The sequence below is a fragment of the Pseudophryne corroboree genome, unplaced genomic scaffold, assembly GCF_028390025.1.
Source record: "Pseudophryne corroboree isolate aPseCor3 unplaced genomic scaffold, aPseCor3.hap2 scaffold_497, whole genome shotgun sequence".
NCBI classification, from domain to species: domain Eukaryota; kingdom Metazoa; phylum Chordata; class Amphibia; order Anura; family Myobatrachidae; genus Pseudophryne; species Pseudophryne corroboree.
Window position 1 is genome coordinate 79,157 of NW_026970103.1, and position 21,133 is coordinate 100,289.

Genomic DNA, 21,133 nt, shown 5'->3' on the forward strand with positions numbered 1-21,133 from the left:
ATTTTCCAATGCGTAGCTCTTTGCAAAATAGAGATATTGGCAAGGAAAAGCTGTCTTGTACCTTTGCATTTTTCTCCCAAACGAAGGACACTAGAAAGAAAATTTTAAAGCCTCCTGTTAGGCCATCATCTACACGACATAGCCCTGAATTTTCCAATGCGTAGCTCTTTGCAAAAGAGAGATATTGGCAAGGAAAAGCTGTCTTGTACCTTTGCATTTTTCTCCCAAACGAAGGTCACTAGAAAGAAAATTTTAAAGCCTCCTGTTAGGCCATCATCTACACGACATAGCCCTGAATTTTCCAATGCGCAGCTCTTTGCAAAAGAGAGATATTGGCAAGGAAAAGCTGTCTTGTACCTTTGCATTTTTCTCCCAAACGAAGGTCACTAGAAAGAAAATTTTAAAGCCTCCTGTTAGGCCATCATCTACACGACATAGCCCTGAATTTTCCAATGAGTAGCTCTTTGCAAAAGAGATATTGGCAAGGAAAAGCTGTCTTGTACCATTGCATTTTTCTCCCAAACGAAGGACACTAGAAAGAAAATTTTAAAGCCTCCTGTTAGGCCATCATCTACACGACATAGCCCTGAATTTTCCAATGCACAGCTCTTTGCAAAAGAGAGATATTGGCAAGGAAAAGCTGTCTTGTACCATTGCATTTTTCTCCCAAACGAAGGACACTAGAAAGAACATTTTAAAGCCTCCTGTTAGGCCATCATCTACACGACATAGCCCTGAATTTTCCAATGCGCAGCTCTTTGCAAAAGAGAGATATTGGCAAGGAAAAGCTGTCTTGTACCTTTGCATTTTTCTCCCAAACGAAAGACACTAGAATGAAAATTTTAAAGCCTCCTGTTAGTGCTTCATCTACACGTTATAGCCCTGAATTTTCCAATGCCTATCTCTTTGCAAAAGAGATATATTGGCAAGGAAAAGCTGTATTGTACCTTTGCATTTTTCTCCCAAACGAAGGACACTAGAATGAAAATTTTAAAGCCTCCTGTTAGTGCTTCATCTACACGTTATAGCCCTGAATTTTCCAATGCCTATCTCTTTGCAAAAGAGAGATATCGGCAAGGAAAAGCTGTATTGTACCTTTGCATTTTTCTCCCAAACGAAAGACACTAGAATGAAAATTTTAAAGCCTCCTGTTAGTGCTTCATCTACACGTTATAGCCCTGCATTTTCCAATGCCTATCTCTTTGCAAAAGAGAGATATCGGCAAGGAAAAGCAGCATTGTACTTTTGCATTTTTCTCCCAAACGAAAGACACTAGAATGAAAATTTTAAAGCCTCCTGTTAGGCCATCATCTACACGACATAGCCCTGAATTTTCCAATTCGCAGCTCTTTGCAAAAGAGAGATGTTGGCAAGGAAAAGCTGTCTTGTACCTTTGCATTTTTCTCCCAAACGAAGGTCACTAGAAAGAAAATTTTAAAGCCTCCTGTTAGGCCATAATCTACACGACATAGCCCTGAATTTTCCAATGCGCAGCTCTTTGCAAAAGAGAGATATTGGCAAGGAAAAGCTGTCTTGTACCATTGCATTTTTCACCCAAACGAAGGACACTAGAAAGAAAATTTTAAAGCCTCCTGTTAGGCCATCATCTACACGACATAGCCCTGAATTTTCCAATGCGCAGCTCTTTGCAAAAGAGAGATATTGGCAAAGAAAAGCTGTCTTGTACCTTTGCATTTTTCTCCCAAACGAAGGTCACTAGAAAGAAAATTTTAAAGCCTCCTGTTAGGCCATCATCTACACGACATAGCCCTGAATTTTCCAATGAGTAGCTCTTTGCAAAAGAGAGATATTGGCAAGGAAAAGCTGTCTTGTACCTTTGCATTTTTCTCCCAAACGAAGGACACTAGAAAGAAAATTTTAAAGCCTCCTGTTAGGCCATCATCTACACGACATAGCCCTGAATTTTCCAATGCGCAGCTCTTTGCAAAAGAGAGATATTGGCAAGGAAAAGCTGTCTTGTACCATTGCATTTTTCTCCCAAACGAAGGACACTAGAAAGAAAATTTTAAAGCCTCCTGTTAGGCCATCATCTACACGACATAGCCCTGAATTTTCCAATGCGCAGCTCTTTGCAAAAGAGAGATATTGGCAAGGAAAAGCTGTCTTGTACCATTGCATTTTTCTCCCAAACGAAGGACACTAGAAAGAAAATTTTAAAGCCTCCTGTTAGGCCATCATCTACACGACATAGCCCTGAATTTTCCAATGCGCAGCTCTTTGCAAAAGAGAGATATTGGCAAGGAAAAGCTGTCTTGTACCTTTGCATTTTTCTCCCAAACGAAGGTCACTAGAAAGAAAATTTTAAAGCCTCCTGTTAGGCCATCATCTACACGACATAGCCCTGAATTTTCCAATGAGTAGCTCTTTGCAAAAGAGATATTGGCAAGGAAAAGCTGTCTTGTACCATTGCATTTTTCTCCCAAACGAAGGACACTAGAAAGAAAATTTTAAAGCCTCCTGTTAGGCCATCATCTACACGACATAGCCCTGAATTTTCCAATGCACAGCTCTTTGCAAAAGAGAGATATTGGCAAGGAAAAGCTGTCTTGTACCATTGCATTTTTCTCCCAAACGAAGGACACTAGAAAGAACATTTTAAAGCCTCCTGTTAGGCCATCATCTACACGACATAGCCCTGAATTTTCCAATGCGCAGCTCTTTGCAAAAGAGAGATATTGGCAAAGAAAAGCTGTCTTGTACCTTTGCATTTTTCTCCCAAACGAAGGTCACTAGAAAGAAAATTTTAAAGCCTCCTGTTAGGCCATCATCTACACGACATAGCCCTGAATTTTCCAATGAGTAGCTCTTTGCAAAAGAGAGATATTGGCAAGGAAAAGCTGTCTTGTACCTTTGCATTTTTCTCCCAAACGAAGGACACTAGAAAGAAAATTTTAAAGCCTCCTGTTAGGCCATCATCTACACGACATAGCCCTGAATTTTCCAATGCGCAGCTCTTTGCAAAAGAGAGATATTGGCAAGGAAAAGCTGTCTTGTACCATTGCATTTTTCTCCCAAACGAAGGACACTAGAAAGAAAATTTTAAAGCCTCCTGTTAGGCCATCATCTACACGACATAGCCCTGAATTTTCCAATGCGCAGCTCTTTGCAAAAGAGAGATATTGGCAAGGAAAAGCTGTCTTGTACCATTGCATTTTTCTCCCAAACGAAGGACACTAGAAAGAAAATTTTAAAGCCTCCTGTTAGGCCATCATCTACACGACATAGCCCTGAATTTTCCAATGCGTAGCTCTTTGCAAAAGAGAGATATTGGCAAGGAAAAGCTGTCTTGTACCTTTGCATTTTTCTCCCAAACGAAGGTCACTAGAAAGAAAATTTTAAAGCCTCCTGTTAGGCCATAATCTACACGACATAGCCCTGAATTTTCCAATGCGCAGCTCTTTGCAAAAGAGAGATATTGGCAAGGAAAAGCTGTCTTGTACCATTGCATTTTTCTCCCAAACGAAGGACACTAGAAAGAAAATTTTAAAGCCTCCTGTTAGGCCATCATCTACACGACATAGCCCTGAATTTTCCAATGCGCAGCTCTTTGCAAAAGAGAGATATTGGCAAAGAAAAGCTGTCTTGTACCTTTGCATTTTTCTCCCAAACGAAGGTCACTAGAAAGAAAATTTTAAAGCCTCCTGTTAGGCCATCATCTACACGACATAGCCCTGAATTTTCCAATGAGTAGCTCTTTGCAAAAGAGAGATATTGGCAAGGAAAAGCTGTCTTGTACCTTTGCATTTTTCTCCCAAACGAAGGACACTAGAAAGAAAATTTTAAAGCCTCCTGTTAGGCCATCATCTACACGACATAGCCCTGAATTTTCCAATGCGCAGCTCTTTGCAAAAGAGAGATATTGGCAAGGAAAAGCTGTCTTGTACCATTGCATTTTTCTCCCAAACGAAGGACACTAGAAAGAAAATTTTAAAGCCTCCTGTTAGGCCATCATCTACACGACATAGCCCTGAATTTTCCAATGCGCAGCTCTTTGCAAAAGAGAGATATTGGCAAGGAAAAGCTGTCTTGTACCATTGCATTTTTCTCCCAAACGAAGGACACTAGAAAGAAAATTTTAAAGCCTCCTGTTAGGCCATCATCTACACGACATTGCCCTGAATTTTCCAATGCGTAGCTCTTTGCAAAAGAGAGATATTGGCAAGGAAAAGCTGTCTTGTACCTTTGCATTTTTCTCCCAAACGAAGGACACTAGAAAGAAAATTTTAAAGCCTCCTGTTAGGCCATCATCTACACGACATAGCCCTGAATTTTCCAATGCGCAGCTCTTTGCAAAAGAGAGATATTGGCAAGGAAAAGCTGTCTTGTACCATTGCATTTTTCTCCCAAACGAAGGACACTAGAAAGAACATTTTAAAGCCTCCTGTTAGGCCATCATCTACACGACATAGCCCTGAATTTTCCAATGCGCAGCTCTTTGCAAAAGAGAGATATTGGCAAGGAAAAGCTGTCTTGTACCTTTGCATTTTTCTCCCAAACGAAGGTCACTAGAAAGAAAATTTTAAAGCCTCCTGTTAGGCCATCATCTACACGACATAGCCCTGAATTTTCCAATGCGTAGCTCTTTGCAAAATAGAGATATTGGCAAGGAAAAGCTGTCTTGTACCTTTGCATTTTTCTCCCAAACGAAGGACACTAGAAAGAAAATTTTAAAGCCTCCTGTTAGGCCATCATCTACACGACATAGCCCTGAATTTTCCAATGCGTAGCTCTTTGCAAAAGAGAGATATTGGCAAGGAAAAGCTGTCTTGTACCTTTGCATTTTTCTCCAAAACGAAGGTCACTAGAAAGAAAATTTTAAAGCCTCCTGTTAGGCCATCATCTACACGACATAGCCCTGAATTTTCCAATGCGCAGCTCTTTGCAAAAGAGAGATATTGGCAAGGAAAAGCTGTCTTGTACCTTTGCATTTTTCTCCCAAACGAAGGTCACTAGAAAGAAAATTTTAAAGCCTCCTGTTAGGCCATCATCTACACGACATAGCCCTGAATTTTCCAATGAGTAGCTCTTTGCAAAAGAGATATTGGCAAGGAAAAGCTGTCTTGTACCATTGCATTTTTCTCCCAAACGAAGGACACTAGAAAGAAAATTTTAAAGCCTCCTGTTAGGCCATCATCTACACGACATAGCCCTGAATTTTCCAATGCACAGCTCTTTGCAAAAGAGAGATATTGGCAAGGAAAAGCTGTCTTGTACCATTGCATTTTTCTCCCAAACGAAGGACACTAGAAAGAACATTTTAAAGCCTCCTGTTAGGCCATCATCTACACGACATAGCCCTGAATTTTCCAATGCGCAGCTCTTTGCAAAAGAGAGATATTGGCAAGGAAAAGCTGTCTTGTACCTTTGCATTTTTCTCCCAAACGAAGGTCACTAGAAAGAAAATTTTAAAGCCTCCTGTTAGGCCATCATCTACACGACATAGCCCTGAATTTTCCAATGCGTAGCTCTTTGCAAAATAGAGATATTGGCAAGGAAAAGCTGTCTTGTACCTTTGCATTTTTCTCCCAAACGAAGGACACTAGAAAGAAAATTTTAAAGCCTCCTGTTAGGCCATCATCTACACGACATAGCCCTGAATTTTCCAATGCGTAGCTCTTTGCAAAAGAGAGATATTGGCAAGGAAAAGCTGTCTTGTACCTTTGCATTTTTCTCCCAAACGAAGGTCACTAGAAAGAAAATTTTAAAGCCTCCTGTTAGGCCATCATCTACACGACATAGCCCTGAATTTTCCAATGCGCAGCTCTTTGCAAAAGAGAGATATTGGCAAGGAAAAGCTGTCTTGTACCTTTGCATTTTTCTCCCAAACGAAGGTCACTAGAAAGAAAATTTTAAAGCCTCCTGTTAGGCCATCATCTACACGACATAGCCCTGAATTTTCCAATGAGTAGCTCTTTGCAAAAGAGATATTGGCAAGGAAAAGCTGTCTTGTACCATTGCATTTTTCTCCCAAACGAAGGACACTAGAAAGAAAATTTTAAAGCCTCCTGTTAGGTCATCATCTACACGACATAGCCCTGAATTTTCCAATGCACAGCTCTTTGCAAAAGAGAGATATTGGCAAGGAAAAGCTGTCTTGTACCATTGCATTTTTCTCCCAAACGAAGGACACTAGAAAGAACATTTTAAAGCCTCCTGTTAGGCCATCATCTACACGACATAGCCCTGAATTTTCCAATGCGCAGCTCTTTGCAAAAGAGAGATATTGGCAAGGAAAAGCTGTCTTGTACCTTTGCATTTTTCTCCCAAACGAAGGTCACTAGAAAGAAAATTTTAAAGCCTCCTGTTAGGCCATCATCTACACGACATAGCCCTGAATTTTCCAATGAGTAGCTCTTTGCAAAAGAGAGATATTGGCAAGGAAAAGCTGTCTTGTACCATTGCATTTTTCTCCCAAACGAAGGACACTAGAAAGAACATTTTAAAGCCTCCTGTTAGGCCATCATCTACACGACATAGCCCTGAATTTTCCAATGCGCAGCTCTTTGCAAAAGAGAGATATTGGCAAGGAAAAGCTGTCTTGTACCTTTGCATTTTTCTCCCAAACGAAGGTCACTAGAAAGAAAATTTTAAAGCCTCCTGTTAGGCCATCATCTACACGACATAGCCCTGAATTTTCCAATGCTTAGCTCTTTGCAAAATAGAGATATTGGCAAGGAAAAGCTGTCTTGTACCTTTGCATTTTTCTCCCAAACGAAGGACACTAGAAAGAAAATTTTAAAGCCTCCTGTTAGGCCAGCATCTACACGACATAGCCCTGAATTTTCCAATGCGTAGCTCTTTGCAAAAGAGAGATATTGGCAAGGAAAAGCTGTCTTGTACCTTTGCATTTTTCTCCCAAACGAAGGTCACTAGAAAGAAAATTTTAAAGCCTCCTGTTAGGCCATCATCTACACGACATAGCCCTGAATTTTCCAATGCGCAGCTCTTTGCAAAAGAGAGATATTGGCAAGGAAAAGCTGTCTTGTACCTTTGCATTTTTCTCCCGAACGAAGGTCACTAGAAAGAAAATTTTAAAGCCTCCTGTTAGGCCATCATCTACACGACATAGCCCTGAATTTTCCAATGAGTAGCTCTTTGCAAAAGAGATATTGGCAAGGAAAAGCTGTCTTGTACCATTGCATTTTTCTCCCAAACGAAGGACACTAGAAAGAAAATTTTAAAGCCTCCTGTTAGGCCATCATCTACACGACATAGCCCTGAATTTTCCAATGCACAGCTCTTTGCAAAAGAGAGATATTGGCAAGGAAAAGCTGTCTTGTACCATTGCATTTTTCTCCCAAACGAAGGACACTAGAAAGAACATTTTAAAGCCTCCTGTTAGGCCATCATCTACACGACATAGCCCTGAATTTTCCAATGCGCAGCTCTTTGCAAAAGAGAGATATTGGCAAGGAAAAGCTGTCTTGTACCTTTGCATTTTTCTCCCAAACGAAAGACACTAGAATGAAAATTTTAAAGCCTCCTGTTAGTGCTTCATCTACACGTTATAGCCCTGAATTTTCCAATGCCTATCTCTTTGCAAAAGAGATATATTGGCAAGGAAAAGCTGTATTGTACCTTTGCATTTTTCTCCCAAACGAAGGACACTAGAATGAAAATTTTAAAGCCTCCTGTTAGTGCTTCATCTACACGTTATAGCCCTGAATTTTCCAATGCCTATCTCTTTGCAAAAGAGAGATATCGGCAAGGAAAAGCTGTATTGTACCTTTGCATTTTTCTCCCAAACGAAAGACACTAGAATGAAAATTTTAAAGCCTCCTGTTAGTGCTTCATCTACACGTTATAGCCCTGCATTTTCCAATGCCTATCTCTTTGCAAAAGAGAGATATCGGCAAGGAAAAGCAGCATTGTACTTTTGCATTTTTCTCCCAAACGAAAGACACTAGAATGAAAATTTTAAAGCCTCCTGTTAGGCCATCATCTACACGACATAGCCCTGAATTTTCCAATTCGCAGCTCTTTGCAAAAGAGAGATATTGGCAAGGAAAAGCTGTCTTGTACCTTTGCATTTTTCTCCCAAACGAAGGTCACTAGAAAGAAAATTTTAAAGCCTCCTGTTAGGCCATAATCTACACGACATAGCCCTGAATTTTCCAATGCGCAGCTCTTTGCAAAAGAGAGATATTGGCAAGGAAAAGCTGTCTTGTACCATTGCATTTTTCTCCCAAACGAAGGACACTAGAAAGAAAATTTTAAAGCCTCCTGTTAGGCCATCATCTACACGACATAGCCCTGAATTTTCCAATGCGCAGCTCTTTGCAAAAGAGAGATATTGGCAAGGAAAAGCTGTCTTGTACCTTTGCATTTTTCTCCCAAACGAAGGTCACTAGAAAGAAAATTTTAAAGCCTCCTGTTAGGCCATCATCTACACGACATAGCCCTGAATTTTCCAATGAGTAGCTCTTTGCAAAAGAGAGATATTGGCAAGGAAAAGCTGTCTTGTACCATTGCATTTTTCTCCCAAACGAAGGACACTAGAAAGAACATTTTAAAGCCTCCTGTTAGGCCATCATCTACACGACATAGCCCTGAATTTTCCAATGCGCAGCTCTTTGCAAAAGAGAGATATTGGCAAGGAAAAGCTGTCTTGTACCTTTGCATTTTTCTCCCAAACGAAGGTCACTAGAAAGAAAATTTTAAAGCCTCCTGTTAGGCCATCATCTACACGACATAGCCCTGAATTTTCCAATGCTTAGCTCTTTGCAAAATAGAGATATTGGCAAGGAAAAGCTGTCTTGTACCTTTGCATTTTTCTCCCAAACGAAGGACACTAGAAAGAAAATTTTAAAGCCTCCTGTTAGGCCAGCATCTACACGACATAGCCCTGAATTTTCCAATGCGTAGCTCTTTGCAAAAGAGAGATATTGGCAAGGAAAAGCTGTCTTGTACCTTTGCATTTTTCTCCCAAACGAAGGTCACTAGAAAGAAAATTTTAAAGCCTCCTGTTAGGCCATCATCTACACGACATAGCCCTGAATTTTCCAATGCGCAGCTCTTTGCAAAAGAGAGATATTGGCAAGGAAAAGCTGTCTTGTACCTTTGCATTTTTCTCCCAAACGAAGGTCACTAGAAAGAAAATTTTAAAGCCTCCTGTTAGGCCATCATCTACACGACATAGCCCTGAATTTTCCAATGAGTAGCTCTTTGCAAAAGAGATATTGGCAAGGAAAAGCTGTCTTGTACCATTGCATTTTTCTCCCAAACGAAGGACACTAGAAAGAAAATTTTAAAGCCTCCTGTTAGGCCATCATCTACACGACATAGCCCTGAATTTTCCAATGCACAGCTCTTTGCAAAAGAGAGATATTGGCAAGGAAAAGCTGTCTTGTACCATTGCATTTTTCTCCCAAACGAAGGACACTAGAAAGAACATTTTAAAGCCTCCTGTTAGGCCATCATCTACACGACATAGCCCTGAATTTTCCAATGCGCAGCTCTTTGCAAAAGAGAGATATTGGCAAGGAAAAGCTGTCTTGTACCTTTGCATTTTTCTCCCAAACGAAAGACACTAGAATGAAAATTTTAAAGCCTCCTGTTAGTGCTTCATCTACACGTTATAGCCCTGAATTTTCCAATGCCTATCTCTTTGCAAAAGAGATATATTGGCAAGGAAAAGCTGTATTGTACCTTTGCATTTTTCTCCCAAACGAAGGACACTAGAATGAAAATTTTAAAGCCTCCTGTTAGTGCTTCATCTACACGTTATAGCCCTGAATTTTCCAATGCCTATCTCTTTGCAAAAGAGAGATATCGGCAAGGAAAAGCTGTATTGTACCTTTGCATTTTTCTCCCAAACGAAAGACACTAGAATGAAAATTTTAAAGCCTCCTGTTAGTGCTTCATCTACACGTTATAGCCCTGCATTTTCCAATGCCTATCTCTTTGCAAAAGAGAGATATCGGCAAGGAAAAGCAGCATTGTACTTTTGCATTTTTCTCCCAAACGAAAGACACTAGAATGAAAATTTTAAAGCCTCCTGTTAGGCCATCATCTACACGACATAGCCCTGAATTTTCCAATTCGCAGCTCTTTGCAAAAGAGAGATATTGGCAAGGAAAAGCTGTCTTGTACCTTTGCATTTTTCTCCCAAACGAAGGTCACTAGAAAGAAAATTTTAAAGCCTCCTGTTAGGCCATAATCTACACGACATAGCCCTGAATTTTCCAATGCGCAGCTCTTTGCAAAAGAGAGATATTGGCAAGGAAAAGCTGTCTTGTACCATTGCATTTTTCTCCCAAACGAAGGACACTAGAAAGAAAATTTTAAAGCCTCCTGTTAGGCCATCATCTACACGACATAGCCCTGAATTTTCCAATGCGCAGCTCTTTGCAAAAGAGAGATATTGGCAAGGAAAAGCTGTCTTGTACCTTTGCATTTTTCTCCCAAACGAAGGTCACTAGAAAGAAATTTTTAAAGCCTCCTGTTAGGCCATCATCTACACGACATAGCCCTGAATTTTCCAATGAGTAGCTCTTTGCAAAAGAGAGATATTGGCAAGGAAAAGCTGTCTTGTACCATTGCATTTTTCTCCCAAACGAAGGACACTAGAAAGAACATTTTAAAGCCTCCTGTTAGGCCATCATCTACACGACATAGCCCTGAATTTTCCAATGCGCAGCTCTTTGCAAAAGAGAGATATTGGCAAGGAAAAGCTGTCTTGTACCTTTGCATTTTTCTCCCAAACGAAGGTCACTAGAAAGAAAATTTTAAAGCCTCCTGTTAGGCCATCATCTACACGACATAGCCCTGAATTTTCCAATGCTTAGCTCTTTGCAAAATAGAGATATTGGCAAGGAAAAGCTGTCTTGTACCTTTGCATTTTTCTCCCAAACGAAGGACACTAGAAAGAAAATTTTAAAGCCTCCTGTTAGGCCAGCATCTACACGACATAGCCCTGAATTTTCCAATGCGCAGCTCTTTGCAAAAGAGAGATATTGGCAAGGAAAAGCTGTCTTGTACCTTTGCATTTTTCTCCCAAACGAAGGACACTAGAAAGAAAATTTTAAAGCCTCCTGTTAGGCCATCATCTACACGACATAGCCCTGAATTTTCCAATGCGTAGCTCTTTGCAAAAGAGAGATATTGGCAAGGAAAAGCTGTCTTGTACCTTTGCATTTTTCTCCCAAACGAAGGACACTAGAAAGAAAATTTTAAAGCCATCATCTACACGACATAGCCCTGAATTTTCCAATGCGTAGCTCTTTGCAAAAGAGAGATATTGGTTTCTCCCAAACGAAGGACACTAGAAAGAAAATTTTAAAGCCTCCTGTTAGGCCATCATCTACACGACATAGCCCTGAATTTTCCAATCCGTAGCTCTTTGCAAAAGAGAGATATTGGCAAGGAAAAGCTGAATTGTACCTTTGCATTTTTCTCCCAAACGAAGGACACTAGAAAGAAAATTTTAAAGCCTCCTGTTAGGCCATCATCTACACGACATAGCCCTGAATTTTCAAATGCGCAGCTCTTTGCAAAAGAGAGATATTGGCAAGGAAAAGCTGTCTTGTACCATTGCATTTTTCTCCCAAACGAAGGACACTAGAATGAAAATTTTAAAGCCTCCTGTTAGTGCTTCATCTAAACGTAATAGCCCTGAATTTTCCTATGCCTATCTCTTTGCAAAAGAGAGATATCGGCAAGGAAATGCTGTATTGTACTTTTGCATTTTTCTCCCAAACGAAAGACACTAGAATGAAAATTTTAAAGCCTACTGTTAGTGCTTCATCTACACGTTATAGCCCTGCATTTTCCAATGCCTATCTCTTTGCAAAAGAGAGATATCGGCAAGGAAAAGCTTCATTGTACTTTTGCATTTTTCTCCCAAACGAAAGACACTAGAATGAAAATTTTAAAGCCTCCTGTTAGTGCTTCATCTACACGTTATAGCCCTGAATTTTCCAATGCCTAGCTCTTTGCAAAAGAGAGATATTGGCAAGGAAAAGCTGTATTGTACCTTTGCATTTTTCTCCCAAACGAAAGACACTAGAATGAAAATTTTAAAGCCTCCTGTTAGTGCTTCATCTACACGTTATAGCCCTGAATTTTCCAATGCCTATCTCTTTGCAAAAGAGAGATATCGGCAAGGAAAAACTGTATTGTACCTTTGCATTTTTCTCCCAAACGAAAGACACTAGAATGAAAATTTTAAAGCCTCCTGTTAGTGCTTCAACTACACGTTATAGCCCTGAATTTTCCAATGCCTATCTCTTTGCAAAAGAGAGATATCGGCAAGGAAAAGCTGTGTTGTACCTTTGCATTTTTCTCCCAAACGAAGGACACTAGAATGAAAATTTAAAAGCCTCCTGTTTAGTGCTTCATCTACACGGTATAGCCCTGAATTTTCCAATGCCTAGCTCTTTGCAAAAGAGAGATATTGGCAAGGAAAAGCTGTATTGTACCTTTGCATTTTTCTCCCAAACGAAGGACACTAGAATGAAAATTTTAAAGCCTCCTGTTAGTGCTTCATCTACACGTTATAGCCCTGAATTTTCCAATGCCTATCTCTTTGCAAAAGAGAGATATCGGCAAGGAAAAACTGTATTGTACCTTTGCATTTTTCTCCCAAACGAAAGACACTAGAATGAAAATTTTAAAGCCTCCTGTTAGTGCTTCATCTACACGTTATAGCCCTGAATTTTCCAATGCCTATCTCTTTGCAAAAGAGAGATATCGGCAACGAAATGCTGTATTGTACCTTTGCATTTTTCTCCCAAACGAAAGACACTAGAATGAAAATTTTAAAGCCTCCTGTTAGTGCTTCATCTACACGTTATAGCCCTGCATTTTCCAATGCCTATCTCTTTGCAAAAGAGAGATATCGGCAAGGAAAAGCTGCATTGTACTTTTGCATTTTTCTCCCAAACGAAAGACACTAGAATGAAAATTTTAATGCCTCCTTTTAGTGTTTCATCTACACGTAATAGCCCTGAATTTTCCAATGCCTATCTCTTTGCAAAAGAGAGATATCGGCAAGGAAAAGCTGTATTGTACCTTTGCATTTTTCTCCCAAACGAAGGACACTAGAATGAAAATTTAAAAGCCTCCTGTTTAGTGCTTCATCTACACGGTATAGCCCTGAATTTTCCAATGCCTAGCTCTTTGCAAAAGAGAGATATTGGCAAGGAAAAGCTGTATTGTACCTTTGCATTTTTCTCCCAAACGAAGGTCACTAGAAAGAAAATTTTAAAGCCTCCTGTTAGGCTATCATCTACACGACATAGCCCTGAATTTTCCAATGAGTAGCTCTTTGCAAAATAGAGATATTGGCAAGGAAAAGCTGTCTTGTACCTTTGCATTTTTCTCCCAAACGAAGGACACTAGAAAGAAAATTTTAAAGCCTCCTGTTAGGCCATCATCTACACGACATAGCCCTGAATTTTCCAAAGCGCAGCTCTTTGCAAAAGAGAGATATTGGCAAGGAAAAGCTGTCTTGTACCTTTGCATTTTTCTCCCAAACGAAGGACACTAGAAAGAAAATTTTAAAGCCTCCTGTTAGGCCATCGTCTACACGACATAGCCCTGAATTTTCCAATGCGCAGCTCTTTGCAAAAGAGAGATATTGGCAAGGAAAAGCTGTCTTGTACCATTGCATTTTTCTCCCAAACGAAGGACACTAGAAAGAAAATTTTAAAGCCTCCTGTTAGGCCATCATCTACACGACATATCCCTGAATTTTCCAATGCGTAGCTCTTTGCAAAAGAGAGATATTGGCAAGGAAAAGCTGTCTTGTACCTTTGCATTTTTCTCCCAAACGAAGGACACTAGAAAGAAAATTTTAAAGCCTCCTGTTAGGCCATCATCTACACGACATAGCCCTGAATTTTCAAATGCGCAGCACTTTGCAAAAGAGAGATATTGGCAAGGAAAAGCTGTCTTGTACCATTGCATTTTTCTCCCAAACGAAGGACACTAGAATGAAAATTTTAAAGCCTCCTGTTAGTGCTTCATCTACACGTTATAGCCCTGAATTTTCCAATGCCTATCTCTTTGCAAAAGAGAGATATCGGCAAGGAAATGCTGTATTGTACCTTTGCATTTTTCTCCCAAACGAAAGACACTAGAATGAAAATTTTAAATCCTCCTGTTAGTGCTTCATCTACACGTTATAGCCCTGCATTTTCCAATGCCTATCTCTTTGCAAAAGAGAGATATCGGCAAGGAAAAGCTGCATTTTACTTTTGCATTTTTCTCCCAAATGAAAGACACTAGAATGAAAATTTTAAAGCCTCCTTTTAGTGCTTCATCTACACGTAATAGCCCTGAATTTTCCTATGCCTATCTCTTTGCAAAAGAGAGATATCGGCAAGGAAATGCTGTATTGTACCTTTGCATTTTTCTCCCAAACGAAAGACACTAGAATGAAAATTTTAAAGCCTACTGTTAGTGCTTCATCTACACGTTATAGCCCTACATTTTCCAATGCCTATCTCTTTGCAAAAGAGAGATATCGGCAAGGAAAAGCTTCATTGTACTTTTGCATTTTTCTCCCAAACGAAAGACACTAGAATGAAAATTTTAAAGCCTCCTGTTAGTGCTTCATCTACACGTTATAGCCCTGAATTTTCCAATGCCTAGCTCTTTGCAAAAGAGAGATATTGGCAAGGAAAAGCTGTATTGTACCTTTGCATTTTTCTCCCAAACGAAAGACACTAGAATGAAAATTTTAAAGCCTCCTGTTAGTGCTTCATCTACACGTTATAGCCCTGAATTTTCCAATGCCTATCTCTTTGCAAAAGAGAGATATCGGCAAGGAAAAACTGTATTGTACCTTTGCATTTTTCTCCCAAACGAAAGACACTAGAATGAAAATTTTAAAGCCTCCTGTTAGTGCTTCAACTACACGTTATAGCTCTGAATTTTCCAATGCCTATCTCTTTGCAAAAGAGAGATATCGGCAAGGAAAAGCTGTATTGTACCTTTGCATTTTTCTCCCAAACGAAGGACACTAGAATGAAAATTTAAAAGCCTCCTGTTTAGTGCTTCATCTACACGGTATAGCCCTGAATTTTCCAATGCCTAGCTCTTTGCAAAAGAGAGATATTGGCAAGGAAAAGCTGTATTGTACCTTTGCATTTTTCTCCCAAACGAAGGACACTAGAATGAAAATTTTAAAGCCTCCTGTTAGTGCTTCATCTACACGTTATAGCCCTGAATTTTCCAATGTCTATCTCTTTGCAAAAGAGAGATATCGGCAAGGAAAAACTGTATTGTACCTTTGCATTTTTCTCCCAAACGAAAGACACTAGAATGAAAATTTTAAAGCCTCCTGTTAGTGCTTCATCTACACGTTATAGCCCTGAATTTTCCAATGCCTAGCTCTTTGCAAAAGAGAGATATTGGCAAGGAAAAGCTGTATTGTACCTTTGCATTTTTCTCCCAAACTAAAGACACTAGAATGAAAATTTTAAAGCCTACTGTTAGTGCTTCATCTACACGTTATAGCCCTGAATTTTCCAATGCCTATCTCTTTGCAAAAGAGAGATATCGGCAACGAAATGCTGTATTGTACCTTTGCATTTTTCTCCCAAACGAAAGACACTAGAATGAAAATTTTAAAGCCTCCTGTTAGTGCTTCATCTACCCGTTATAGCCCTGCATTTTCCAATGCCTATCTCTTTGCAAAAGAGAGATATCGGCAAGGAAAAGCTGCATTGTACTTTTGCATTTTTCTCCCAAACGAAAGACACTAGAATGAAAATTTTAAAGCCTCCTTTTAGTGCTTCATCTACACGTAATAGCCCTGAATTTTCCAATGCCTATCTCTTTGCAAAAGAGAGATATCGGCAAGGAAAAGCTGTATTGTACCTTTGCATTTTTCTCCCAAACGAAGGACACTAGAATGAAAATTTAAAAGCCTCCTGTTTAGTGCTTCATCTACACGGTATAGCCCTGAATTTTCCAATGCCTAGCTCTTTGCAAAAGAGAGATATTGGCAAGGAAAAGCTGTATTGTACCTTTGCATTTTTCTCCCAAACGAAGGACACTAGAATGAAAATTTTAAAGCCTCCTGTTAGTGCTTCATCTACACGTTATAGCCCTGAATTTTCCAATGTCTATCTCTTTGCAAAAGAGAGATATCGGCAAGGAAAAACTGTATTGTACCTTTGCATTTTTCTCCCAAACGAAAGACACTAGAATGAAAATTTTAAAGCCTCCTGTTAGTGCTTCATCTACACGTTATAGCCCTGAATTTTCCAATGCCTATCTCTTTGCAAAAGAGAGATATCGGCAACGAAATGCTGTATTGTACCTTTGCATTTTTCTCCCAAACGAAAGACACTAGAATGAAAATTTTAAAGCCTCCTGTTAGTGCTTCATCTACCCGTTATAGCCCTGCATTTTCCAATGCCTATCTCTTTGCAAAAGAGAGATATCGGCAAGGAAAAGCTGCATTGTACTTTTGCATTTTTCTCCCAAACGAAAGACACTAGAATGAAAATTTTAAAGCCTCCTTTTAGTGCTTCATCTACACGTAATAGCCCTGAATTTTCCAATGCCTATCTCTTTGCAAAAGAGAGATATCGGCAAGGAAAAGCTGTATTGTACCTTTGCATTTTTCTCCCAAACGAAGGACACTAGAATGAAAATTTAAAAGCCTCCTGTTTAGTGCTTCATCTACACGGTATAGCCCTGAATTTTCCAATGCCTAGCTCTTTGCAAAAGAGAGATATTGGCAAGGAAAAGCTGTATTGTACCTTTGCATTTTTCTCCCAAACGAAGGACACTAGAATGAAAATTTTAAAGCCTCCTGTTAGTTCTTCATCTACACGTTATAGCCCTGAATTTTCCAATGCCTATCTCTTTGCAAAAGAGAGATATCGGCAAGGAAAAACTGTATTGTACCTTTGCATTTTTCTCCCAAACGAAAGACACTAGAATGAAAATTTTAAAGCCTCCTGTTAGTGCTTCATCTACACGTTATAGCCCTGAATTTTCCAATGCCTATCTCTTTGCAAAAGAGAGATATCGGCAACGAAATGCTGTATTGTACCTTTGCATTTTTCTCCCAAACGAAAGACACTAGAATGAAAATTTTAAAGCCTCCTGTTAGTGCTTCATCTACACGTTATAGCCCTGCATTTTCCAATGCCTATCTCTTTGCAAAAGAGAGATATCGGCAAGGAAAAGCTGCATTGTACTTTTGCATTTTTCTCCCAAACGAAGGACACTAGAATGAAAATTTAAAAGCCTCCTGTTTAGTGCTTCATCTACACGGTATAGCCCTGAATTTTCCAATGCCTAGCTCTTTGCAAAAGAGAGATATTGGCAAGGAAAAGCTGTATTGTACCTTTGCATTTTTCTCCCAAACGAAGGACACTAGAATGAAAATTTTAAAGCCTCCTGTTAGTGCTTCATCTACACGTTATAGCCCTGAATTTTCCAATGTCTATCTCTTTGCAAAAGAGAGATATCGGCAAGGAAAAACTGTATTGTACCTTTGCATTTTTCTCCCAAACGAAAGACACTAGAATGAAAATTTTAAAGCCTCCTGTTAGTGCTTCATCTACACGTTATAGCCCTGAATTTTCCAATGCCTAGCTCTTTGCAAAAGAGAGATATTGGCAAGGAAAAGCTGTATTGTACCTTTGCATTTTTCTCCCAAACTAAAGACACTAGAATGAAAATTTTAAAGCCTACTGTTAGTGCTTCATCTACACGTTATAGCCCTGAATTTTCCAATGCCTATCTCTTTGCAAAAGAGAGATATCGGCAACGAAATGCTGTATTGTACCTTTGCATTTTTCTCCCAAACGAAAGACACTAGAATGAAAATTTTAAAGCCTCCTGTTAGTGCTTCATCTACCCGTTATAGCCCTGCATTTTCCAATGCCTATCTCTTTGCAAAAGAGAGATATCGGCAAGGAAAAGCTGCATTGTACTTTTGCATTTTTCTCCCAAACGAAAGACACTAGAATGAAAATTTTAAAGCCTCCTTTTAGTGCTTCATCTACACGTAATAGCCCTGAATTTTCCAATGCCTATCTCTTTGCAAAAGAGAGATATCGGCAAGGAAAAGCTGTATTGTACCTTTGCATTTTTCTCCCAAACGAAGGACACTAGAATGAAAATTTAAAAGCCTCCTGTTTAGTGCTTCATCTACACGGTATAGCCCTGAATTTTCCAATGCCTAGCTCTTTGCAAAAGAGAGATATTGGCAAGGAAAAGCTGTATTGTACCTTTGCATTTTTCTCCCAAACGAAGGACACTAGAATGAAAATTTTAAAGCCTCCTGTTAGTGCTTCATCTACACGTTATAGCCCTGAATTTTCCAATGTCTATCTCTTTGCAAAAGAGAGATATCGGCAAGGAAAAACTGTATTGTACCTTTGCATTTTTCTCCCAAACGAAAGACACTAGAATGAAAATTTTAAAGCCTCCTGTTAGTGCTTCATCTACACGTTATAGCCCTGAATTTTCCAATGCCTATCTCTTTGCAAAAGAGAGATATCGGCAACGAAATGCTGTATTGTACCTTTGCATTTTTCTCCCAAACGAAAGACACTAGAATGAAAATTTTAAAGCCTCCTGTTAGTGCTTCATCTACCCGTTATAGCCCTGCATTTTCCAATGCCTATCTCTTTGCAAAAGAGAGATATCGGCAAGGAAAAGCTGCATTGTACTTTTGCATTTTTCTCCCAAACGAAAGACACTAGAATGAAAATTTTAAAGCCTCCTTTTAGTGCTTCATCTACACGTAATAGCCCTGAATTTTCCAATGCCTATCTCTTTGCAAAAGAGAGATATCGGCAAGGAAAAGCTGTATTGTACCTTTGCATTTTTCTCCCAAACGAAGGACACTAGAATGAAAATTTAAAAGCCTCCTGTTTAGTGCTTCATCTACACGGTATAGCCCTGAATTTTCCAATGCCTAGCTCTTTGCAAAAGAGAGATATTGGCAAGGAAAAGCTGTATTGTACCTTTGCATTTTTCTCCCAAACGAAGGACACTAGAATGAAAATTTTAAAGCCTCCTGTTAGTTCTTCATCTACACGTTATAGCCCTGAATTTTCCAATGCCTATCTCTTTGCAAAAGAGAGATATCGGCAAGGAAAAACTGTATTGTACCTTTGCATTTTTCTCCCAAACGAAAGACACTAGAATGAAAATTTTAAAGCCTCCTGTTAGTGCTTCATCTACACGTTATAGCCCTGAATTTTCCAATGCCTATCTCTTTGCAAAAGAGAGATATCGGCAACGAAATGCTGTATTGTACCTTTGCATTTTTCTCCCAAACGAAAGACACTAGAATGAAAATTTTAAAGCCTCCTGTTAGTGCTTCATCTACACGTTATAGCCCTGCATTTTCCAATGCCTATCTCTTTGCAAAAGAGAGATATCGGCAAGGAAAAGCTGCATTGTACTTTTGCATTTTTCTCCCAAACGAAAGACACTAGAGTGAAAATTTTAAAGCCTCCTTTTAGTGTTTCATCTACACGTAATAGCCCTGAATTTTCCAATGCCTATCTCTTTGCAAAAGAGAGATATCGGCAAGGAAAAGCTGTATTGTACCTTTGCATTTTTCTCCCAAACGAAGGACACTAGAATGAAAATTTAAAAGCCTCCTGTTTAGTGCTTCATCTACACGGTATAGCCCTGAATTTTCCAATGCCTAGCTCTTTGCAAAAGAGAGATATTGGCAAGGAAAAGCTGTATTGTACCTTTGCATTTTTCTCCCAAACGAAGGTCACTAGAATGAAAATTTTAAAGCCTCCTGTTAGTGCTTCATCTACACGTTATAGCCCTGAATTTTCCAATGCCTATCTCTTTGCAAAAGAGAGATATCGGCAAGGAAAAACTGTATTGTACCTTTGCATTTTTCTCCCAAACGAAAGACACTAGAATGAAAATTTTAAAGCCTCCTGTTAGTGCTTCATCTACACGTTATAGCCCTGCATTTTCCAATGCGCAGCTCTTTGCAAAAGAGAGATATTGGCAAGGAAAAGCTGTCTTGTACCTTTGCATTTTTCTCCCAAACGAAGGACACTAGAAAGAAAATTTTAAAGCCTCCTGTTAGGCCATCATCTACACGACATAGCCCTGAATTTTCCAATGCGCAGCTCTTTGCAAAAGAGAGATATTGGCAAGGAAAAGCTGTCTTGTACCTTTGCATTTTTCTCCCAAACGAAGGACACTAGAAAGAAAATTTTAAAGCCTCCTGTTAGGCCATCATCTACACGACATAGCCCTGAATTTTCCAATGCGTAGCTCTTTGCAAAAGAGAGATATTGGCAAGGAAAAGCTGTCTTGTACCTTTGCATTTTTCTCCCAAACGAAGGACACTAGAAAGAAAATTTTAAAGCCTCCTGTTAGGCCATCATCTACACGACATAGCCCTGAATTTTCCAATGCGCAGCTCTTTGCAAAAGAGAGATATTGGCAAGGAAAAGCTGTCTTGTACCATTGCATTTTTCTCCCAAAGGAAGGACACTAGAAAGAAAATTTTAAAGCCTCCTGTTAGGCCATCATCTACACGACATAGCCCTGAATTTTCCAATGCGTAGCTCTTTGCAAAAGAGAGATATCGGCAAGGAAAAGCTGCATTGTACTTTTGCATTTTTCTCCCAAATGAAAGACACTAGAATGAAAATTTTAAAGCCTCCTTTTAGTGCTTCATCTACACGTAATAGCCCTGAATTTTCCTATGCCTATCTCTTTGCAAAAGAGAGATATCGGCAAGGAAATGCTGTATTGTACCTTTGCATTTTTCTCCCAAACGAAAGACACTAGAATGAAAATTTTAAAGCCTACTGTTAGTGCTTCATCTACACGTTATAGTCCTGCATTTTCCAATGCCTATCTCTTTGCAAAAGAGAGATATCGGCAAGGAAAAACTGTATTGTACCTTTGCATTTTTCTCCCAAACGAAAGACACTAGAATGAAAATTTAAAAGCCTCCTGTTTAGTGCTTCATCTACACGGTATAGCCCTGAATTTTCCAATGCCTAGCTCTTTGCAAAAGAGAGATATTGGCAAGGAAAAACTGTATTGTACCTTTGCATTTTTCTCCCAAACGAAGGACACTAGAATGAAAATTTTAAAGCCTCCTGTTAGTGCTTCATCTACACGTTATAGCCCTGAATTTTCCAATGCC